Raw genomic sequence first — 18165 nt, 5'->3', positions numbered from 1 at the left:
TTGTTTTGTCTGCCCCAGGTCATCAAGCCTACTTTACCCGGTAGAGAGGTGACCTGACCTCAGGAGGTGACAAGTGAGCCCCAAGTCCAGGCCTCTGACTCTCAGGTAGGAGTGGAATTGTGTGTGTGTGTGGGGGGGGAGCATTTAAGGGAGTGTTCACCTAAGCACACAGGCCAGGGGTAGGTCCTTCACCTCCAAGTAGGGCATCCTCAGCCCTGAGCCTTTTTTGCCTAACAGGCTGGGCTCCTCCAACGTTCAAAGGCCAGGAGAGCCCTCCTGTGCCAAATGGCTCCAGCGCCCCGCCGCTCTTGACTTGACGTTAACAGGATTGGGTAAGATATGCCTCCTAGCGTTAGCAGAAGGCCTGGCATGCCTCCCTCACTGTGACCGGATGGAGTTTCAAAACTGTTGTGAAGGCTCTCAGCAGGGCCGGGAACTCCAGGATGGCCCAGGTGGCGAGCACCTGGGAGGTATCACAGCAGGAGGGTCACTGAGTGAGGGGGAGGCGGCTGACACAGGTAGGCCGAGCTCCCTGGGTGGGTGGAGGAAACACAGGCTGCCTTGGCATGACTCTTCTGGAAAGCAGGCGGCCTGGGAGCGGGGAGGAGGCAATGAAACAGGCCACCGAGACCTTTCCCCTCGCTCCTCCAACGGGGTCAAATCAAGTTCTAGATACGAGATAACCAAACATGGGCTCATGGGAGACTGCCACCCATTGGAGAGGTGATTTGTCACCGGTAAGCATGGGCTGTACCGAGTAGAAACAGCACATCAGATTTCAGTGACTTAGCACCAGAAACAGTAAATAGTTTACGCGTTGTTTTTGCTACTGATTATATGTTGATATCATAACTTTAGATATTCTGAAATATATAAAATACATTTTAAAAAAAAAAAAAGGACCAGGTTCTTAGGTAGACCAAGGTGGTGGTTTTCAGACTCACTATGTAATCAAGGAGAATCTTAAACTCTCGTTCTTCCTGCTTCCTCCTCCCCAGTGCTGGGGTTACAGACAGATGCCTCCATGCCTGGTGAGCTGTCTAGTTTCGTGTCAACTTGACACAGGCTGGAGTCAGCTGAAAGAAGAAGGGAGCCTCAACTGAGAAAATGCCTCTGTTAGATTGAGCTGTAGACAAACCTGTCTCCATTTTCTCAGTTAGTGGTCAATGGGGGAGGGCCCAGTCTATTGTGGGTGGTGCCATCCCTGGGCTGGTGGTCCTGGGTTCTCTAAGAAAGCAGGCTGAGCAAGCCATGAGGAGCAAGCCAGGAAGCGGCACCCCTCCATGGCCTCTGCATCAGCTCCTGCCTCCAGGATCCTGCCCTGCGTGAGTTCCTGTCCTGACTCCCTTCAGTGATGAACAGTGATGTGGAAGTGTAGGCCAAATAAGCCCTTTCCTCCCCAGGTTGCTTTGTCACAGTGTTAAGTCTCAGTGATAGTTTCCCTAACTAGGATACCTGGCTTTTGTGGTTCTGGAGCTAACATACAGGACAAGCCCTCTACACACTGAGCTAGCTGTTCCTCAGGTGAAAGGATCCGGGGTGCACCAGCGCAAAACACACTCATTTCATTCTTTTTCAATTTTTATTTTTTATTTACTTTTTTTTTTTTTTGAGACAGAGTCTCACTACATAGCCCTCGCAGACTTGGAACTCACTCTATAGATCAGACATTAAACACACAGAGATCCTCCTGCCTCTGCCTTGTGGGTGCTGGAATGAAAGGCCTATTTTAAATTTTGTAATCAACAGGTTTTCTTCTGAAGGGCAGCTTTAGGATTTTCTCTGGCAGATCAGAAAGCAGAGTCTTCCTGTGTCTCCTGTCATTCCCACCACTTCTGGGACCAGGGTGAGACACCCTGCCGTTCCTCAGTGAGATTTCCATTAGGGCCCACCCCTGGTGAATAGTGAGGGTTAGGAGCTGCAAAATGACCTGCCCCCAGCTGTGGTTTCAGAGGGAATACTTTCACTACCCTACAGCCCCTCTCTGCTTGTTCTTTTTACTGTCTGAAAATGCAGGTACCTGGGCCTGGAAAGATGGCGCAGTGGTTAAGAACACTTGTTTCCCCTCACAGAAAACCCAGATTTGGTTCCCAGCACCCACATCAGGCAGCTCACAACCGTCTGTAACTCCAGCTTCAGGGGTTGGATGCCCCTCTCTGCCCTTCTGGGTCATCTGTACCACAGGGTACACCCACACACAGCCACACTCTCAGACACACAAGCATGTTTAGTAAATCCATACACACACTCAGACACACAAGCATGTTCAGTAAATACACACACACACTCAGACACACAGGCATGTTCAGTAAATACATACATATTTTTAAAACACAGCTGCTAAGCAGTGTGTGGTGACACAGGACTGTAATTCCAGAATAACTGGAAGACTGAAGTGGGTGGACTGGGAGTTCATGGGCTCCATATTAAGAGACCCTTTTCAAAAAATAAATTGTATCTCCCAAACATTTTAAACTATATTTGTGGCTCACACTTGGGATTTGCTTCGGATTTCATTTGACTAGAATTTGCCCTAGGAAAATTTTAAATTGAAAGAAAGAGCCTTGAAAGAAAATCAAGCTGGGCTTGGAGAGATGTGGGCTTGCCAAGAACCCGGGTCCAGTTCCCAGCACACACATGGAGGCTAGCCCTCTGTGATGCCGGTTCCCTCGGAGGATCCAATGCTGCCTTTTGGCCTCCGGTCACTCACACATATGGTACACATACATACACGTATGTAGGCAGAACATCCATACACACAATATAAAAACAAATAAATCAGAGCCTAAAGAGATGGCCCAGCGATTAAGAGCATGGCTGCTCTTCCAGAGGACCTGGGTTCAGTTTCCAGCAACCACATGGTGGTTCACAACTGTCTGTAACACCACTGCCCCAGGATCTGACTTTAGGCTTCTGCGGGTACACTCAACTCATAGGACATGGACACTCACACAGACCACCCCCCCAACACACATACACTGACACACACACACAGACACATACACACACACACAGACACATCCACAGACACAGACATATCCACACACACACACAGACACATCCACACACACACAGACACATACACACATACACACACATCCATATACACACAGACACACACACACATAAACACATACACACATGGACTCACACAGTGACACATAGCTACATAGACACACAGGCACACACACCAGTGGGGAAAAATTAAAACCCAGAATGTGTATATATGTTCATGCGTCTTAAACAGAATTTGAAAGAAGTTTAAATAAACTACGGTCCTAGATGTAGTTGGTGAAGAATTTATAATACAGGGGAAAAATAATGAATATGCGTCAGCTTGAAAAAGATGGGACCAGATGGTGTGTGCCTCCCACTCCTGAGGCGAGACAAATCCACTCAGGGAAGGAGGGAACAAGCGAGGAAATGTGCCTGACCTTCCTCTCTCCAAGGAAAGAAAACCGCTGCCGTGACTCATCCCCTGCGGAGAGAAGCCTGGATTTAGGCAGCTCCGCTCACCAGGTCTGCTGTGAGTGCTTGCCAACGTTTGCTCAGTGCTGACTAACAGGAGAATATGAGACACGCAGTGACCTGAAGGTCTCAAGCTGCCATAGGTCGAGAGACTCATTTATAAACACATCCAATGAGGAGGTTTGGCTCCACAGATTCAAGCTCCTGTCAGGAGTTTGCCATGACAATCGTGGGAGAAAGTACCTTTGATCCCAGCACTCAGGCAGGCGAATCACTGTGAGTTCAAGGCCAGCCTGGTCTACAAAGTGAGTCCAGGACAGACAAGGCTACACAGAGAAGCCCTGTCTCAAAAAGCCCAAACCAAACCAAAAACAAAGAGATTTAATTTTGAAATGGCTTGCACTTTTGGGATGGGGTTCTAAATCCTTGAAATCTGGTGTGTATTTTACCCTGCACATTTCCAGACTCCTTGTGAGTGTTCAATAACCTGTGAGTTATTCTCTTCTCCATCCAAATGACAAATGACAATACCTTAGCACTCAGCTAAGTGACCTTAGGTGAAAATACAGTCAGCACAGATGTGCTTCATCGAGCGGAGTGGGAGCCCACTAGTAGGGGTATGTATGAGGAGCACAGTATAGAATGGACCCCTAATCCAGTACAACCTTATAAAGAGCAGCAAGCTGCACAGGGATGGAGCTCTGTGGGAGTGTTTGCATCCGTGAGCCTCTGGCTTCCATGTCCAGCACTGCTGAAAGCAGATGATTTGATCCCGGAGGGAGCCAGCACCCCACGAAGATGAAGGCTAAAGTTGGGATGATGGCTCTATAGATCATGATGACAGTTAATAGCAGCTAGGGAAAGGCATGGGTCAGGTCCTCCTTCCTAATGCTTCAAAGAACTGACTCAGTCAGCTACTTGTCTCTGACTTCTAGTCTCTAGAGTCTCAAGAGAATAAATCCGTGCTGTCTGAGACACTCAGTTTAGGAGCTCTGTCCCATGGCCTGGTGCTACAAATACCACTTGGTGCAGATAGGAGTGGCTTTGTATTGGGTCCTGCAGGTTGGCTCTTCACCCTTCACACTTAGGAATTAAGATGTGAATCAGCCCAGGCTCTCCCATTCCTCAGGGTCACCCAGCAGCAGCACCAGGACTAGACCCCAGGCAGGTGGAGCCGGCCCATGCCGCCATGCTGTCTTTCTGCCTGCCTGGGTCCCATGTTCCAGGTTGCCCTCAAGTCCTCCCCTGAACCTGCGGGTCACGGCACCTCAATTGAGAAAATGCATCCAACAGATTAGCTGTAGGTAAGTCTATTGAGCCTTTTTTCCCTTTCTTTCTTATTTTCTTCCTTCCTTCCTTCCTTCCTTCCTTCCTTCCTTCCTTCCTTCTTCCTTCCTTCCTTCCTTAGCTTCACCTAGACCCAAAGTGTCAAAATGAGGGGAGGCATTTTCTTGATTGATAATTGATATGGGAAGGCCCAAATCACTGTGGCAGGGCCCTGCCTGGGCTGGTGGTCCTGGGTGGTATAAGAAAGCAGGCTGAGTAAGCCACGGAAACAAGCTAGTAAACAGCACTCCTTCATGGCCTCTGCTCCAGTCCCAGGCTCTCTGTTCCCGCCTTCCCTCCGTGACGGACTGTGAGCTGAGCATTGTAAGCTGAGATAAACCGTTTCCTCCCAAGTTGCTTTGTTGGTTGTGTCTATCGCAGCACTAGAAACCCGACTAAGATATTTCCTCCTCCACTACAGCCTCGTCTCTCCCTGTCCCGGGGGCTGAGAAGCTAGACACTGGTATTGTCATAATGTGACCCACATTCCACACCATGGCTGCTCTGCAGGTGTTCCCAAAGGTTCTGCCTCTTTCACGGGTCACAGGTGCTCCACTGCCAGCTTCCGCTAAATCGGGCGACCTGCCAACAGAAGAAAATGCTTTGGGACACAAGGCCCCGGCATCACGACGAGTGACAAGGGGCTTCAGGGGACTCTGCTCTTGCTCCATCCCCTCAAAGAAAGGCGGGGCCTGATGCACCCTCACACCTACTCTCCGGGAGGAGAGATGGAGAAGGGTGAGAAAGGGGAGCCTGCTCTTGAGACCTGGGATCAGAAGAGAAATGGGTTAGGGCTCTGGAGCCCTGAGACCACTCTTGAACTTTTGGTTTTTTCTTCAACAAGCTAAGAGGTCTCCAAATCTTCCCAAGATGGTGCCAGGTGGGGAGAGTTTGGGGGATATCTGTTATCCCTACTGCTTCCGCCCAGCACAGAGCCCTTGCTCATGCTCTTCTCTTGCACCTAGATGCTCCTCTCTCTCTCCTCTTCCCCTGCTCTGCCAACACAGAGACAGGCTGCTGTGTTCTTTTCAGACATGATTCCCATTGGATATTTCTTTCTGGGACTGCTTCACTCTCTGAAAGTTCAGGCTTGGGAAGCGTGGGCATCTTCGCTGAGCTAACGTTCCCGTGTTACATATGCAAAGACTGGGCTTCAAGAAGCTAGGAGAGATGAGCCAGGTTTGAACCTTGCCTGGTCTGTAACCTAAGTCCTACACCCTTCACCTATACCTCTCCTGGCTGTTGTCTAGCTGAAATCTAAGCATGACCACTCTACCAGGTAGTCCCAGATTGGTTCGCAGAGGAGATGGTGTTGAACCAAGCCTCTTAGGTGGAAATGACAAGAGAGTATTCTAAGTAAAGGAGGTCACTAAAAGGAAGCCACAGAAGTGAGAAAGAGAAGAAAAGCTGTGAGGTCATGGGGTTCAAAGAGATTAAGGGCAGGTCACCAAGGAACTTCATGTCCTGACATTGGGCCATCACTTCTGTACGGGCCGGTTTTATGTCAACTTGACACAAGCTAGCCTCCTCTGAGGGGAGGGAACCTCAACTGAGAAAATGCTCCCGTAAGATTGGGCTCTAGGACATTTTTCTAATTACTGATTGATGTGTGAGGGCCCAGCCCACTCTGGATGGTGCCAGCCCTGGGCTGGTGGTTCTGGGCTCCATAAGAAAACAGGCTGAACAAGCCATGGGGAGCAAGCCAGCAAGCAGCACCCCTTCATGGCCTCTGTATCAGCTCCTGCCTCCAGGTTCCTGCCTTGATTGAGTTCCTGACCTGACTTCTTTCACTGATGTGTAAGTGTGAAAGTGTAAGCTTGCTTTTGCTCACAGTGTTTCATCGCAGGAATAAAAAACGCTAACTAAGATGCCTTCTCAAAGGAAGTGATCCATGGCGTTCTGACTGTACCAGGAAGATAACCTAGCATGGAGAATGACTGAAGATGGTGGATGTTCAGAGTAGAAAATCAAGTCATGAGGTGGTTGCAAAAATTTGTGGTGGGAGAGAACCTCAGAGGCGTCACCAGGGAACAGGGGAGGTCACGCCTCACTTCTACCCCACGCTGTAGCTCTGCTGGTGGCAAGCTTAGCAAGGGACTAGAAAGGGCCAGAGATTGCCTGCGTCTGATCAAGAGAAGGGGCATATTTAATTACTAGCTCATCCAAGGTGACTCTTTTGAGTATGTTGTCTTAGGGTTTCTGAAGCTGTGACGAAACACCATGACCAAAAAGCAAGATGAGGAGTTGTAAGACCTGGGGTCTCACAGCTCAGGAGTTCAAGATCGCACACTTCCCAGAAACTCCTACAGACCATGACTCGTTGCAAAAGCAAGAGGTTTAATTTAACCATTGCACAATGGGGTCACCCCTGCCGGTCAGCAAAGAGTGGCACCAGGAGACAAAAGCCTTTAGGTTTTTAAAAGAAAAATTGCGGGTAAATTTGAAGTTGCAGTTTTGGCAAATTAGGATTGGGTGAGGAAGCTGTAAAGTAAGATAATTGGTTAGTCTTAGGTGCTCAAGCTTGGCTAGTCCTGTCAAGTATGGATGCAGCTGCAATTGAAAGTGGGGGTGGTTAGCCCATCCTTGAAGATTGGGGCTGCAGACTTTTGGCTGGAGGTCAGGTGCTACTCAGAAGAAGGACTGAGGCCATCTGGGTTGGTTGCTAAGAAACACTATCTTGAAGACAAGGGTCTGGTCCTTCTTTTTGCCGAGTGAAGGCCATTGATTTTTTTTTATATCTGTCCTCACAGATAGGGTCACATTTCTCTGTTCTCTGGAAAGGTACTAAGAGCCTTTAGCTTAAGCTGGACCTAAAACTCAAAACTATAGGCTTTAGAAGACATGCCGGTTACAAAGTTAGTCTAACCCTTTCAGAGGAAGGGGTTCATTCAGCTAGCACTGTTCATCATTGAAGGAAGTCAGGGAAAGAACTCAAACAGGGCAGGATCCTGGAGGCAGAGCTGCCGAGCCACGGAGGGCTGCTGCTTACTGGCTTGCTTCCCCTGGCTTGCTCGGCCCGCTTTCTTATAAAACCCAGGAATGGCATCACCCACAGTGGACAGGGCCCTCCTCCCCCACCAATCACCAATGAAGAAAATGCCCAACAGGCTCACCTATAGCTTGATCTTACGGAGGCATTTTCTCAGTTGAGGTTCCCTCTTCCCCAATGACTTCGGCCTGTGTCAGGTTGATGTTAAAACTACCCAACATAATGTCAGACACCTAGTGCCGAATAATACTTCAGAGCAGGAGGATTGTGAGCCCTAGGCCAGCCTGTGCTACATAGGGAGACTTTGCAAAAAAGAAATCACAATTTGTTACATATATAAGGACAGTACCATAGATGATGCCACAGTGACATCAGACTGTTGCTTAAGTACACTCTGTGCGGCCCATTTAAGGGATGCCCCGACCAGTGGGGGTTCAACGGGTTCCTAAGGAGGGGTGAAATGAATGGGGTAGGACAAGAGACACGAAGAATGGAGACCAAGACAGTTTGTCTGATCAAGGTCTCGTTTATTTGACATTTTTACACAACTTTATAGGGAGAAGGCAGGAAGGGGGAAGGATAGTTTATTGCTGCAGAAGATAGCAAAGTGGTTTATGGTTCAAATACTGCACCTGCAAGATGCTGTAAGAATGTTTCCTTAAGATACCTTAAGGATGCTCCAAGACTAACGAGCAGATGTTCTCACAGAAATCTATCACCCATGACCTTAGGTCCTAGAGCAGCTGTTGGTAACTTTCCACTAAATGGCCTTGGCTCCACTAATTGGCTTTGGCTCCTGGCAAAGGGAGTCACATTTCTCAGGTGAGACTATTTCATCATCAGAAATCCCGCAACTTCATTGTCAGTTTGATCGGATTTGGATCATACCGCTGGTGTGTCTGTGGAGATGTTTCCAGAGGGGGTGTGCATGTGTGTGTGGGGTCAATGTGTACCATGTGCCCATGTGTGTGGAGGCAAGAGGTTGGTGCTGAGGGTTTTCCTCTGTTGCTTTCCACCTTATCTTCTGAGACAGGGTCTCTCTGCAGACATGCAGCTCTCCAATCCAGCTAGACTGGCTGGCAGCAAGCCTCAGGGATCCTCCTGTCTCTGTCACGTTTACAGACGGGTACCTCTATGTGGCCTCTATGTGGGTGCTAGGGATTTGAACACAGGCCCTGATGCTTTTACAGCAAACACCTTACCTACTGAGCCCTCTGCCCTGTCCTGGGAACACTGGTCTTGATTGTGACTACGTAAGGAGGATAAAGCAAAAGGTCATTTCCCACTGTGTGTGTGTTAGACACCTGTAATGTTGGCGCTTGGTGACTAGAGGCCGATGGATCATGACTTGAAGGTAGTTCTAGGCTCCATAATAAGTTTGAGACCAGCCTGGGCTACGTAAGATCCTGCCTCAAAGACCAAAGCACAGACCAGTGAGATGGCTATAGAAAGGTTTTTGTTCACCAAGCCGGAAGGCTGAGTTTAATCCTCAGAACCCACAAGGTAAAAAGGGAGAACCAGTTCTTACAAACTGCCCTCTGACCTCCACACATGCACCATGGTACACAAACCATGCAAAACAACGATAATTTCCAAATAGTCTTCCACTTGTGAGTTGGGGTAAGTCTCTTCTCTTTCGGAGTCTTGGGGTGCAGTCTCCTTAGTTCCCGATTAAGACCGTCTAGCGGCATTACCTCTTAAGATCACCTGAGAGAGGTTTCCTGAGGTGACTGCTTCAAAAAGCCTCGAGACTGTGCTGCGGCAGACAATGCAGCCATTCAAAGGCACGGGGTGGATTACAGCCTGCTGGAGCAGACAGCTCGCCGATCCAAGCCACACACCACGTGCAATGAACAGAACAGCTGCAGGCGCATGCTGCAATGCACTAAATGATGCAAACTTGGCACTTATTAGGCTTTTAACATATGCACGTGTTACATGACATGAAGTATATTTGCATATGTGTAATGTATTTGAACATATGCTTCTCTATGTTTCACTGTATGTACATGAAAACACATTGAAGGAGTTGACAAGCTAGCCAGGTTTGTTGGCACACTCCTGTATTCCCAGGACTCAGGACGCTGAGGCAGGAAGATGGAGAGTTCAAGGCCAGCCTGGGCTACATACTATGACTCTGTTTCCCTCCTCACTTGTCTTCCCCCTAAAAGTGTGCAGGGTGAGTCTGGAAGAAATTCCTGTATGCAGAAGCCATCCACATGTCTGTTCTCAGGTGAGTAGTTATCCAAACTATGACAGATTCACACAATAGAATATTATTCAGTCTGAAAAAGATTGTTATTATAATTATTTCTTTATTTATATTTTTTTGAGATAGGCTTTCCCTATGTAGTCCCAACTGGCGAATAAGACAAAAAGAAGTACAAAGCGTACAGTTCAAGGAGAAAGGGGGCACTGGGAAGTTGAATGTTGAAGCCAACGCTTGTGCTGAAAGACGTAAGGAGGTCAAAGAGAGGCCTGCTGTGAAATGAAAGAGAGGGAAGCCTCCCACTTGTAAAATGAAAATGTCTATGGAATTTTTCTGCTCCTAAAAATCAGCAAGAAGGGGCTGGAAAGATGGCCCAGTGGTTAAAAGCACTGTCTGATCTTCCAAAGGACCCGGGTTCAATTCCCAGCCCACATGGCAGCTCACAACTGTCTGTAACTCCAGTTCCAGGGGATCTGACACTTTCACACTAATGCACATAAAATAAAAATTAAATAAATAATTTTTTAAAAATCATCAAGAAAACAAAACATGCAAATGTGATCCAAGGATGGGTCCTGGCTCTATCCAAGCAGGTAGTCAAACTTGGCAGCTTCAGCTACTTGGTTCTGGCTTTAGAGTCATGAAAGATACAGAGTAAGGAAGCTGTGGAAGCTTCCTCCACAGTTAAGGAAAGTCACTGTGAGAGACCAAAGCCTTAAAAATCAGTGGGTATTGTTTTAAAGTTTAAAGCCTGAAGGAAGGCTAGCTAGGTGGAGAAATGTCCAGTAATGTCCTGAGGGGAAGAACTAGCCTTACTGCATTCTTTCCCTGCCCTCTATATAGTTGCTAGGAAACAGGCCCATATGACCAGGCCAGAACTATTTGTAGTCTTGGCAAGAAAAGTGGACCAATCATTTCAAAAGTCAATTTCCCTTACCCAATCATGTAATGCCAAAGCATGTAAGTCACTGCTTGCATTTTCCCCCCTTAAAAACTCTGTACCCCTAGACCTTGGGGCCACATTTATCTCCTGTTTCCACGGGAAGTTTGCATCCCGTGTTCTAATGCATATACAATTTAAAAACCCCCTGTATTTACAGCGGAGTCTATTTATTCCTGATCTTTTGGGGTTCATGAATGGGGCATAACAACTGCAGCCAGACTTGGGGCAGAGGAGTCTCTGCATGGAGGATCCAAGAGAAACTGTGAAAGTGAAGCCCGAGTTTCTTTGGAGACCCCCAGAGATGTGAGAGCCATGAGATGTCAGCTGAGGAGAGTGCAGACAGGGTGTGGGACCAGCCTGAGACACAGAAGTCTGCTGCAGGCAGCAGAGCTGAAGGGCAAAGCCGTCTAAGCCCCTGACATCAGACATGAGGCTACCACGTTTAGTTTGCCCTGCTAGGTTTTGATATCTCAATAATTCCTTATTACACCCCCTTCTTCCCTTTCGGAATATTAATGTATATTCTGTGCCATTGTATGTTGGAAGTATGTAATTTGGTTTTTATTTATTTATTTTTATTCTTTTATTTTTTTTTATTTTTTTTATCAGTTACATTTTATTAACTGTATCCCAGCCGTGTCCTGATCCCTCATTCCCTCCCAGTCCCTCCCTCCCTCCCTCATCTCCACCGTGCCCCTTTCCAAGTCCACTGATGGGGGGGACCTCCTCCCCATTCATCTGATCCTGTTTTATCAGGTATCTTCAGGACTGGCTGCAAAGCCCTCCTCTGTGGCCTAACAGGACTGCTCCTCCCTTCGGGGGAGACCAAAGAGCCAGTCATTGAGTTCCTGTTAGAAATAGTCCTTGTTCCCCTCACTTTGGGAAACCAATTGGTTACTGAGCTACCACAGGCTACATCTGAGTGGAGGTTCTAGGTTATATCCATACATGGTCCTTGGTTGAATGTCAGTGTCAGAAAAGACCCTGTGCCCAGATATATTTGGTCCTTGTGGAGCTCCTATCCTTTCCCCATCAGACTAACTCCCCTTCTTTCTTATGATTCCCTGTACTCTGCCAAAGGTTTGGTCATGAGTCTTTGCTTTGAAAACACTGCTAGTTAGAGTCTTTCAGATGCGCTCAGTAGACTCCTGTCATACGTTCAGTGCACATCCCATCTGTCTTTCTAAACGAGGATTGATCATCTTAAAAACAGTGGTTAGATGCCACGAAGTAGGTGGCAATGCCTTAACCGTATGCGTGTTGTTAGGCCCAAGGGCCTCTTCCATCCTTGTCAAGGGGAGTGCTAACCTTCTCTCCTTTCATACAACACTGGTTTTTATTTTAAAGGGGGTTACAATTAATAGATTGCCTTGAGTCTCAGAAGAGACTTTGAACTTCGGACTTTTAAACATTGTTGAGACTGTGAAAGACTATGGGGACCTTTGAAGTTGGACTAATTATGTTTTGCATTATGTTATGGCTACAAGCCTATGAAGGGCAAGGGGTAGACTGTGGTGGTTTGAATAAGAATGGCTTCATAGGCTCATATATCGAAATGCTTGTTTCCCAAATGGTGGAGTTATTTGGGAAGGGTTAGGAGGTGTGGCCTTGTTGGAGGAGGGGTGTTTTAAGGGTGGGCTTTGAGGTTTTAAAGGCTTATGCCATTCTCAGATCTCACCCTCTCTGACTAGTGATTTTAGATCAAGATGTGAGCTTCCAGCTACTGCTCTCGTCCCATGCCTGGTGCCTGCTTGCTGCCGAGTTCCTGACCATGATGGCTGTGAACTCTAACCTCTGACATCACAAGCCCCAGAGCAAATGCTTTCATTCACAAGTTGCCTTGACCATTGCATTTTGTCACAGCAACTGAGAAGTAGACATACTCAAATCAAGAACACAAGTTTTGCTGTTCCCCTGAGCCTGTCCTGGGAAGGTTTTGCCATCCTCCTTTCAGCCTGGGGCTTTGATCCTTGACATGACCAGCTCATGTCAACCTCCATGCAGGACTTTTCTTGCTCTCCGAAAGTCACAAGCATCAGTGTGGCTGGATCTTGAGGACACTGCACTGGGCAGAATGAGCACACAAAGAGGTCACACTGTATGAAGACTGTGTGGACCTATCATATGTTACATGATTCTACTCACAGGAATATCTTAGAATCGTCAAACTCTCAGCTCTAGAAAGCAGGAAGGTGGGGGTGGGTGCCTGAGAAAAGGGAAATGGGGGGCTCATGTTCAACAGGGATAGGGATTTGTTTTACAAGAGAAAAGGTTTCTGGGATTGGGGGATAATCTGGCCAGTAAGGTGGCTATGAGCAAATATGGGGACCTGTTAAGGTTATTTTTATAAAACTATGTTTGTTTCTCATTTTCTCTCAACCCGGCTATCACACAAATCGTTGAGACTCTATTATGTTACTTTAACAAGCTTCACAGCACAAGAACTGAGAGGTTATTAATCTATTCTTAACCCTTTAAACTAATCTGGTTTTCTCCCAGCATACATGCCAGAGATACTTGCACTTTGTAGCTTTCCTGCTCCAGCTCCTCTCCTGATGTCTCCTGACCCTTTCTGTGGCTGAATTCCCTACTTCCTCCTCTAACTCCTCCTCCTCTTTCTCTTAAGTTGTTGCCATCAGGCATTTGGTCACAGCTACAAGGAAAAGTAACTGATACATTTACCAAGAACCCCACTAGGCCCTACTTTTAAGGGCTCTGTGACCTCTGCACCCTGCCAAGCTAAGGGCAGGGAAAGCAAATGCCTTCTGCTCTGACCGTTAATTCTGATTGTAGGTTTGACAGGATTTGGAAGCATCTAGAGTAGTAAAGCTCAGGAGAAGGGAGCAGATTTCCCCAGAGCCTAACTAAGGATGGGGATTCCTGCCCTGAGTTTTTGGCTTTATTCCATAGCCTGAGGCCATGAGAGGCAGGAAGCCTGAGCCACAGGCATCCTCGCTCTGCCTCTGGAGCACCATGATGGAAGGTATTCTGCTCCAAACCTACATAAACAACCATGGGCAGGAATTTTCCAAACCAAACAAAAAACAAACCCTGTTTTTTGTTGTTGTTTTGGTTTTTTTTTACATTTAGTTATTTGTTGGGAGTGGAGAGCGCAGGTACCACAGCATCTGTGTGGAGGGCAGGGGACCCCTTGTGAGAGCTGATCTCTCCTTCCATCACGTGGGTCCCAGGAATCGAACTCGGGTGGTCAGGCCTGGTAGTATTAGGTGTCTTTAGCTGTCTTGCCATCTTTTTTTTAGGGGGGGCTCTAAATCTCTTCTTAACAAATCCCCTGGCCTCTGGTATTTTGTTAAAGCGGCAGAAAAGGAACCCACATAAACTGGACATTCTAGGTGGTTGGCTGAGCACAGACCGTGAGCTGGGACATCCTAGCGGCTAACATCCTATCATAGCTCGAGTGAACTCCGCATGGCTCAGAAGTGAGCTGCCCCCGAGTGTCGCGTGTCTTATGAAGGCTGTCCATCACATAGTAAATGATCTGCGATTTCTTTGCCAGCAAGGGTTTTGAACTCCTGTATCCTCTGCATGATAATCAACAGGGCTCCTTAGAGTTCAGTCGCATTGTTGGAGCAGTCACAGCCCCGCCCTTAGCAGAGCCACAGCCTCAGGTCCGTGGAGAAGGACAGGGGCTCTTGCTTTCACATTGGAACCTTGGGATGCCAGCATTTGTTCCTAAAGCCATCCTCCTCCCCATCCCCGAGCCTAAATCCTCTACCTGGGAACTTGTGAAGTAACTGAGCCCTCTACCAGGGCTGACCTGGCTCTGCCTCCCGTAAGGGTCATCTTTTTGGTCCGGTGGTTTAAGCTTTCTAAGCCACAGTTTCCTCCAGTGGGAAATGGGATGTTCCACAGCACTCATCTGATTGGGTTATTATGGAGAAAGGAGAAAGTGGAAGAGGGGAAGCTGTGGAGAGGAACGAGGGAGGAAGATGGCCAGCTTTCTCTCTAGTGGCTGGAACATGGTGTCGAAAGCACAGCCACATTCACCACAGCGCTTTGTAGTAACCATCTTCAAGATGGCTGTCAGTGCCCTCAGGCCTGGTATGCACACACCTGTTCAGTTCCCTCTCAGAGAATATCTGCTTGTCAGTGGCGTAAAGGATGGCTTGTGAGGTGTTACAGTTTGTTTTTTCATATGTGTCCCCCAAGCAACCCATAGTGCTATTGGCAGGTGTTGAAGCCTTCGGGAGGTGGGGCCTAGCAGCAGGAAATTAGGTCATGGGCAATGTACCCTGGAAGGGGCCATCGGGATTCCGCCACTCTTCTGGGGCAAAAATGAGGCTAACACAATGCTAATCTCATTGGGTCCCTCTCCACCACCCTCTCAGCATGCCCTCCCTGCCACTGCGTTCTCAGCATGGGCTCTAACGCAGCTGAGCCAAGCCACCACGGACTAACCTTCTGAAAGAATGAGCCAAGGGGAAATCTGCGCTCCTTCAAGGCCTAGTTTCTGATACCGGTACTGCAAACCAACATGGGGGCCACACAGCTGTAGGCCAGGGCTGTAAGCTATTTGCTAACAGTTAAAGTTTTCTCAATTTGAAATGACAACATCCAATTGAAAACCGACGTTGAGGGGCTGCAGAGATGGCTCAGAAGTTAAGAGCACTGGCTGCTCTTCCAGAGGTCCTGAGTTCAATTTCTGACAACCACACAGTGGCTCTCAACCATTTATAATGTGATCTGGTGCCCTCTTCTGGTATGCAGTGTACATGCAGATAGAGCCCTCTGTTTATGCCTATAACCAGTGGTGCCCGGACTCTTTCGGTGAGATGGGAAGTAGAGATGAGAGCATCCCGGAAGTGTATGGGCCTGCTAGTGCAGCGTACAGAAGGGCTGCGAGACCCCGCCTCAAACAAGGGAAAAGGCGAAGACAGACGCAAGTTGTCCTCTGAACTCCACAACACCAAGGTGTCGTGTACACCTGAACTCTCACACAGGAACAGGCAGGCCTGTGAGCGTGCACACACACAGAGAAACAACACACACACACACACACACACACACACACACACACGGTGGTGAGGATGCGGACACAGCTCTGTGTTTAGTTGGGTGCAGTCACCTGGGAGGTGGAGTCAGAAGGATCCATTGAGACCAAAATTTCAAAACAAATCCAGAAATGCAACAAGACCTTACTTCAAATGCAATACAACACAACACAACACAATACAACACACCACAATACAAAAACATCAGCAATGCTTTGGGCTGTGGTTAGCCTTCCAGGATGCAACTGACTGGATCACTTAAAGATTTAAATTCCTTAAAGATTATGTCTGTTGAGGGTCTGGACACATGGCTCAGAGGCTAAGAGCTGCTGTCATTCTTGCAGAGGACCTGGGTTCAATTCCCAGCATGCACATGGTGACTCATGAGAGTCTGTAACTTCAGACCCAGATCTGATACCATCTTCTGACCTCCTCAGGCACCAAGCATGCACACGGTGCATGCACATGCATTCAGGCAAAACACCATACACATAAAATAATAATTTAAAAAAGATTGCTTCTGTTGGACATGCGCAGACTTTCTTTTTCTGTTCCGTGAACAGCGGTGTGACAATTATGTACAGAGCATTTCCACTGCATTATGAATGACCCACGGATGAGATCAGATGTGCAAAGAGGGTGTGTGTGTAGGCTGTATCAGAATATGGGACACTGGAGCACACACAGATTTTGATATTTGCTGGAGGGTGTCCTAAAACCAACCCATTGGGAATACCAAAATATGGATTTTTTAATTTGTTAGTTGATATTAACTATTGTTGTTGTTATTTGTGTGTGTGTTGCTAAAATGTTTCCCCAGGGGAAGAATAAGCAGTGTACACCCCATCGTCTACAGCCCCAACAACAAACAAACTTAGGCCCAATTCTGCCCAAGTTCACTGTGGGGAGCCAGTGGCTGTATAGACTTCCTTACAGAACAGAGGGTCCTGACAGGGGTGTGTGTGCTCCCCCGAAGGGTCGTACCTGGACAGACTTATCAGCTGGAATAAGAGCTTCACCATAGCTGCATGGATAGCACCCCTCCTCTAGTTCACATGCACGCGCACACACACACACACACACACACACATGCTTGCACACACACCTATGTGTGTATGCCAATTGGTAGGAAGCAGTTGGATACTGAGTGGGGGTACACAGTGCCAACAAGCCTGGCTGGGATAGCCTTTTAATGGGGCACACAGCTCAGTGCTCCAAGACGGCAGTTTCTTGGCTCAGAGGACAGTCACTCAGTCATGAGTGTGTCGTGTGTTTGGGCATGTTCATGCCATGGTGTGCCTGTAGAGGCCAGAGAAGAGCTTTGTGGGGTCTCCCTCCCTCACCTTTCCATGGATCTGGGGATCTAACTCACTTCATCAACCACCTTTACCCACTGGACAGTCTCGCTGAGTCACTTGTTACAGAGACAGCTAATACCCTTGTCTTATTTGCCCTGACCCTGTCCCAGCCCACCCCTAGCCTTAGCATAGTAGGAAAGATTCACCAGGCTTGGGCAGGGGAGGCAGGCCTGAGAACAAGGCAGGGACAAGCTGGGGTCAGAGGGGCTCAGAAAATGCCAGCGATGCCATCAGCGGTTGGCCAGCCCCTCAGGCCTGCAGATGTCCCCTCCCCCTGGAGAAGGGGCTGCCTGAGTGAGGATGAGCCACCCGGAGTGCCAGCGCTGTTGCCGAATCAGCTTTCCTCCCTCTGGAAATGGGATGATAATGAAGCAGCCCGGAGGCCTTGGAGAAGGATAAAGGAGGGCTCAGCGGGGCAGGCTCCCTGACCTCTCCCCTCTGGGCTGAGGTGTCAGGTAACAGGCCAGGGCAGGCAGCACAGCCTGCTGCAGGGGGCATGGGAGTCTGTGAGTCCAAAAAGGCAGCTGCAATGCTGAGGCACAACTTGAACACTCTTGGGTAAGAGTTGCCCCCGGAGGCTGTTATTTCTGGTCTGCTGTACATAGAACTTTGCATTTTTAAGCTCAACAGGAAACCCCCGCACCCTTCTTGGACCACCTCATTATCTAACCCCGGCACACCTACCAACTCCACTAACACCTTAATGGTGACCCATCTTAAAGCTGGCTCTAAGTCTGTTTCAGCTGCTGTGTTTCCTTGCTATGCCTGAAAAAAGAAAGAGTAAATTCTTTGGCTTTCTCCTACACTTCTCTTCCTCCCTGCTTTTTTTACATTTCCTTTCTTTCTGGTCTTTCCTCAAT

The 18165-nt window shown here is 48.1% G+C and overlaps 1 non-coding gene across 1 annotated transcript; it reads right to left on the bottom strand.

Moving 5' to 3' along the window:
- Window positions 1-12139: 12139 nt before the first annotated feature.
- On the bottom strand, window positions 12140-12265 carry LOC132646924 (U6atac minor spliceosomal RNA). The gene has a single exon (XR_009585251.1). It is a non-coding gene; the product is annotated as a U6atac minor spliceosomal RNA (small nuclear RNA).
- Between the last annotated feature and the right edge of the window lie 5900 nt (window positions 12266-18165).

This window comes from Meriones unguiculatus, chromosome 12, assembly GCF_030254825.1.
Source record: "Meriones unguiculatus strain TT.TT164.6M chromosome 12, Bangor_MerUng_6.1, whole genome shotgun sequence".
NCBI lineage: Eukaryota > Metazoa > Chordata > Mammalia > Rodentia > Muridae > Meriones > Meriones unguiculatus.
Note: the sequence above shows the minus strand (reverse complement) of the source record. Positions and strands in the feature narration are given on the sequence as shown.